Source organism: Danio rerio, chromosome 3, assembly GCF_049306965.1.
Source record: "Danio rerio strain Tuebingen ecotype United States chromosome 3, GRCz12tu, whole genome shotgun sequence".
NCBI classification, from domain to species: Eukaryota; Metazoa; Chordata; class Actinopteri; order Cypriniformes; family Danionidae; genus Danio; species Danio rerio.
Genome location: NC_133178.1, coordinates 21,769,518 through 21,776,002, shown reverse-complemented (window position 1 = coordinate 21,776,002; position 6,485 = coordinate 21,769,518). Strand labels below are relative to the sequence as shown.

Below are 6,485 nucleotides of genomic sequence, written 5' to 3'. Positions count from 1 at the left end.
CCAAAATACTATAAATGTTTCCTATAATAAAATATACCGTGTTCAAAAGGTTGATTTTTTGGGTAACACTTTATTTTGATGGTCCATTAGAGTTTTAGTAGACTGTCAGCTTAACATCTGCTGATATGCTCCATGCCTCCATCAATGGACATTTAATTCACTATAAGAAACTTTGCAAGTGCAGGTCAGCTTACACTAACCCTCACCCCAACCTAACAGTCTACTTATAATCTAATGAGAATTGGTTGGCAGGTATATGCAATGTAGCTTAAATTAAAAAAACACCATCAAAATAAAATATGACCTTGTTTTTTACCCAGACATTTAAAAAGAACATGTTTCAGAGTAGTAATCATAATACTGTGATATCATGAAACCGTGGTATTTTTATCCAAGGTTATACTCTCAGAATCTTGTTCCAGCCCATGTCTAGCTGGGTTGTCATAATAAAACATAGGGTCAAAATAATGGACAAATAAAGCACATTGATGCCATCGAAAAGAGTTGCTTCCTAAAAGCCTCTCTGTTCAGTTCTAAAAAAAAAAAAACATTTTATTAGTAAAAAAAATCATAAACCTAAAGAATATTTTTTTTCTTAATTATATAATACAAACCACTTTGTGAAAGGGAGACGTTTTGTGCAACCATCGACAAGAAAATTAAATAATTTAACAGCATTTGCCACAACGATAAAATCTCTATAGTATATACAATTTCAGGGGCTCTCAGGTGTATAGCATAATACACTATACTTAGAGTGTTTTTTTATTAAAATGTAAAAAAATCTAATAATAGTATGTATATATACACTGTTAGACATTTCAAAGGGTTTTTACAGTAACTTACTGGCAACACTGTTGCCAGTAAGTTACTGTATTTTAGATTTACAGTATACAACTGTAAATCCGTTTACAGCATGTTACCGTAGTGTCTGAAAATGGTTAACTACTGTAAAAACCTAAGTTAACAGTTAGCTACTGTAAACCTTTTAATTTTGTCCTAAATATTTTATAATATAATTTTTATTAATATTATTTTAATACTATAGACCTAAAAAAGACACAATTACAAAATATTAACAAAATAAACACTCTTTATTTAAAACATTGGAGATGCTTAAAACAAGCTTAAAAATGTGTAAAAACATTACATTTCAATCATTCAAAATATTTTATTTTAAGAAAAAAAAACATTGAAAATGACAAAGCACATTAACATACATGTACAAAACTAATTTAAGTGTCTGACCTGCATATTGTTGAGAAAAAAAAAACCAATTGTACTAAGTACTACTGACATTAAACCAGACACAATTACAAAATATTCCATTCTTTAAAACATTAATAATGCTTAAAGCATTTGAGGAAAATGTGTGAAAATTACATTAAGCAATAAAATCAACACATTAAAAATAAATAAATCACACAAAGCACTAGAACATACATGTACAATAAAAATTTAAACTTCTGAATTGCATATTGTTGGAAAAATAAATATTTGTAACTATTAGCCGACTCAGAAACAACCCAACTTTAAAATATTACTAGTTCTGGTGTCAAATGCTCAACAAGGTCTGAATTCACATGTTCAAATGCAATTCATCTTTATTTCTATTGCACTTTTACAATGTAGATCAATGATGTCAAAGCAGCTTAACATAGAAGTTCTTATAAATTGAAGCTGCTTCAGTCCAGTTTTCAGAATTGAAGCAGTAAATGTCACTGCTGAAAGTCCAAACACTGAAGAGCAAATCCACCGATCCACCAATCGTAGCCAAGTGATCCAGTGGCGACAGTGGCATGGAACAAACTTCACCAACTGACGAAAGTGTAGAATAAAAGCCCTTGAGTGAAACCAGGCTCAGTTGGGCACGACCAGTTCTCCTCTAGCCAAACTTGTGCAAGGCCGCAGTCTAGGCACCAGAGGCTTGAAAGTTCACCAGCGGGTGGTCAGGCTGGCCCATTGGATCAATGCGGAAACTCATTGATCACGTGTGTCTTTTAGGATTCACTCCTCCATGACCACCACAGCATCTGGTCAGGATTTGGCCCAGTCCAGGATTATGAAGAACTCTGGATAAGGACAAACAGACTAGCATAAGCATAGAAGAAGCTTGTTTAAAAAAAATAAATCATATACTGGTTAATTATTTCGAAGCATGGCAGCTAGGTTGGGGTAGTTTTCAGCTGGTACTGAGCAACTGGCTCCTGCTCATAACCTGCTCACTACCATGTTTAAAAGAAAACTAACCAGAATGTCCTGTTTATTTTTTTCCCTAACAAGGTTTTACAAAAACATTGTAGCATTTGTGATGGGTTGATTCACTGCAGGACAGATTAGACTATTTGTTTTATGTATTCCTAATAAACTAAAACTGACTGAATACTGATACAATTATTGAGAGTGTCTCACCTAATCCAAGTTCTCAGTTAGCTGGTGAAAGAAGGATAACTCACTGTTGTTCATGGTTGTCATTCTCTTCACTACTTCTCCTGCTATCTTCTGGCTCACTCTGGTTGTTGCTGTGCATTTTGTTTCATCCTCTGGAATTATTTATACAAAAAATTGTATTATTTTATTTATTACAAAATATTTAGGCAACATGAAATGGGGAAAAAGACATTTAATACATAGACAAATGCATGTATCCCAATACTAATTATTGTATTTTGAAATGTCTGACCCATGACAGACCTCAATCTGCTCAAAAATATTATAAACAAAGATGAAAAAAAAACCTACTAAATGGTTTAATAAAAAAGGGAAAACGATTTTTTTATTTAGCTAGCAACTAAACATGTGACACATTTTGTATTAAAAGTAACGTTAATATATTGAGAAACAAATAGATGTACAGTACTTACTGTTGTATGAGGTCCAGTTTGCACAGGCAGGCTCCCAGTATTCTATATTGAGACCATAAAAAAGCCAAAAATACAGATAAGAATACCATGCTACAATCCACAACCTCCACACAACTTTTTTTTATTTGTTTACCTTGGTTGCTTACTGGTCTTGCTTATTTTTTAAGCATAAGGCTGTGCTGATCAAGATGTTCCTCCGAAATGCTGTTTGTTTCTTCAGACAAAACCTGCTGCTGTGCCAGTGCCATATCTAAACAGAAAAAAATATAATGGTAACAATTATGTTAAACCAAATGTCAAGAGTTGTGATAAAAAAATAATTAGCAAACAATAAATAGCAAAAAGGTGGTTATTAGCATAATGCATAGAGGTAAAATTGGTTTTATATTAGCAGATTCAGACTTCCCCCTTAATAATTTAATTTCATAAAAGTATTATTTGCAAACTCTAAATAGCGAAATCATTTTAGCAGCTAATGACTATCAAAGTACAACATGCTCACGGTCAAATAAACAGTGTTAATGTTGATTTCAAGTCATACTGGCATGCTAATTCTGATCGAATATTCAAAGTAACATGGTAAACAGTATAGAGTCTTCTAAATGAACGAATGTGCGAATATAAAACCAACTTTACCTCTATGCATATTGTAACGTTATAGATTTACGTTAACGTTCTTATAGGTTACGTCGCGATGTTATTTTCTCAAGCTAACGTTATAAGTTACTCTAAACCAGAGAAAAATAAGTTCACAACATCTAATATATATAGTATAAATCAATATAAGTTAAACGTTGCACGTTAAAATGAGTTTGAGTCCAATTCAGTATAAACTTAGCTCAGTTTAGCTAACAGTTAACATTACCATTTTAAGATCGCTTCAGCCAATGTTGCCGAGCAAACAAATGCCAATAGAGGTGCTCAAATCAATGTCGAGTGTTGTCAGCACAGACAGACGCGCTTTTACCTGGATTATTTGTTGGTCTTTCATTCATATTCTTGTGGGGGAAAACACTCTCTGCCGGACCGTTGTCTCGTGCTAAGTGTCCTCCAAAACTGTCTGCATACCTCTGGTTCCCTCCTAAACCAAAACCCGCTGCAACACCGGTTCCTATGTAAATAAATAAAAAGATATGACGAGAACAATGGCTAATAGTCATAAACAGTCTTATTTAAAGTAATAGTAGTGTTAATGTAATAAATTAAATAAAGGTAACATCTTAATAGATTATATATTTCTCAAATGGGCGAAATAACGCCAAGCCAGAGAAAATAATCATAGCCAACTTTATACTTTACTTTGTTCTATTCTCGTCCACAAAACATTCTGTAAAATGAAACACTGCCTCAGCTTACCAGAGTAAAGTTTGTTAAATCCAGTATGTTCTTCAGGCACACTAATAAATTGTCCTCCAGAATTGCTCCAGGGTCCTCAGGCAAAATGTGGTGCAGAGTAGTCGAATCGCCGCAAGGTGGCGTTGAAGCAGTTGTGGAAAATACAGTATAATACACGAATTTTTACAAATACAGTACATCGCTGTATATGTTGTTCGACGTCACACTAAATTCCCATAATGCAACGGTAAATACAGTTATTTACCGTAAAAGGAATTTGCAGTATTACACTGGGTGAAATACAGTAAATAACTGTGTAATTTACAGAAATGTCTAACAGTGTATATATATATATATACTAGGCCATGTGAATTCATTTGGAAAGCTGGTATTTCCCTGAAGAATGGAGTGCTGCCGTCCCCTGTTTGTCCGACATCAGGGTAATCTGATGCTGTCAGTGAGAGCTCCATATGGCCACAAACACTCGCTGACCTGGATTACTTCACTTTCTCTGCACACAAAAATCTGCACACAAATCTGCTTATACTCCAGTGGTTTAACGCTCAGTCTGTGCCACAGCAACCGCAGTTAAAACTCTCATATTTTGTACTCGTTTTGTGTTTAATGTGGATGTAATAACACACTGGCCTTCCCGTGTGCAATGATGCATCAAATATGTTTCATTACATTATGATGTGAAATTAATTGGTGTGTAATCCTTTGGCTTCAGCAACAGCAATTTGGGTTTGAGGCTTTACAGCCAAATGGAAAATAATTAATTTAATAACATAGGGTCATGTGATCAATGGGCAATGAAATACCTTTTGAATATGATGATATACAGTATTTAAAATATAATGATGTACATTTAGCATTTTACTGTATTAAGGGACATAGTATAAATACTAGCAAATTCATTTATTCATTTTCTTTTTGGCTTAGTCCCTTTATTAATCAGGGTTCAGCACAACGGAATGAACCGCCAACTTATCCAGTATTTGTTTTGCGCAGTGGATATCCTTTCGGCTGCAACCCATCAATGGGAAATGCCCATATTACAAGCAAATCTAAGTGCTAATTTCTATAAATATTTTTTTTTCCCAAACTACTAATACTAACTGATCCAATTACTGTATCTACTAAACTATAATTTTTTTTTTTTACTGAAATATGGATGTGGACAAAATTAAAGAGAACCCAAATAAATTAAAAACAACCATGACATTTTATTTAAATCTAATGAACAAATGCAGTTTTTGACAAGAGAAAACAAAACTGTTAAAATGGGATAAATGGGTGTTTCAGGAGCAAGTACTTTAAAATTAAATAAAATATTGAAATTAATAAATAAAATAATACATATTTTGGGGTAGAAAAACTTGAGTGAAATTAACTTAAAAATAAATATTAATTATATTTATTGCAGGAATAAAAAGGCAATTTTTAAAACGTCTAATACTGTTGGGGACTAAATAGAATAGAATAAAAAAAATCAATAATTACCTCTTTATGTACAAGTAATAATACAAATAATACAATTGCTTCTAACAAGAACTTACAAGTGAAAATAAATATCTGTAAGAAGTAAAAAAAAATAATAAAAAAATAACATAAAAGTGGTAATTAAAAAATAAAATAAAAACGCTGCTGGATAAAAGTAACCAGTAAACATTAGTAAGTAAAAAAAAAAAAAAAAAAAAAAAAAAATTTCCAAAACACCAGTAAGAAGTAATATAATCTACAAAAACAATTTAAAATCTAAAAACAGTCCAGATTCCAACACAGCCAAGTTTCTTTAGTTGGAAATGTGCAAATTTCCTCTTAAGTTTGATCATTCCTTCAACTAAGAGATGATGTTATAACTCTAGCATCACACTTCAAACAACACTATTGATCTTTGTAGGGAAAAACAGTCAAAATCAGGACAAAGAAGGCTTCATTTTCGCAGTCCACAATCCAAAGAATGCTGGGTTGTTGTAGATTTTTCTTTTTTTTTACTTAGTTTCTAGTCCAAATATCTAAAAACACTAACATCAAGAAGCATCTTCTAGAGAAGCAGTGTTGTGCTAGTTCCTTTAAAGTAGTAACTAGTCACAGTTATTAGTTACTTTATTCAAAAAATTGCTTTAAAAATATTACTTGCACCAAAAAGTAAAGCCTAACTGTTAAGAGTCATTTTTGAGTTATTTTTGCAAAGAACATTTTAATGCTCTCATTAATGCCCTTATATTGTCACTTCAGTGCTGCATGGAAAATACACTGTTGATCAACTTCAGTTTTTATTAA

The 6,485-nt window shown here is 32.4% G+C and overlaps 1 long non-coding RNA gene across 2 annotated transcripts; it reads right to left on the bottom strand.

Annotated features, from left to right (window-relative positions):
* Positions 1-1,075: 1,075 nt before the first annotated feature.
* Positions 1,076-4,726, bottom strand: LOC137490563 (uncharacterized). Of its 2 annotated transcripts, none has more exons than XR_011010225.2 (6): positions 4,221-4,726; positions 3,832-3,975; positions 2,998-3,114; positions 2,865-2,906; positions 2,413-2,543; positions 1,076-2,072 (listed from the first exon to the last, which is right to left on the bottom strand). It is a non-coding gene; the product is annotated as an uncharacterized lncRNA (long non-coding RNA). The 2 variants fall into 2 exon arrangements; XR_011010224.2 differs by having other exon boundaries at positions 2,457-2,543; positions 4,221-4,698.
* Positions 4,727-6,485: the final 1,759 nt, after the last annotated feature.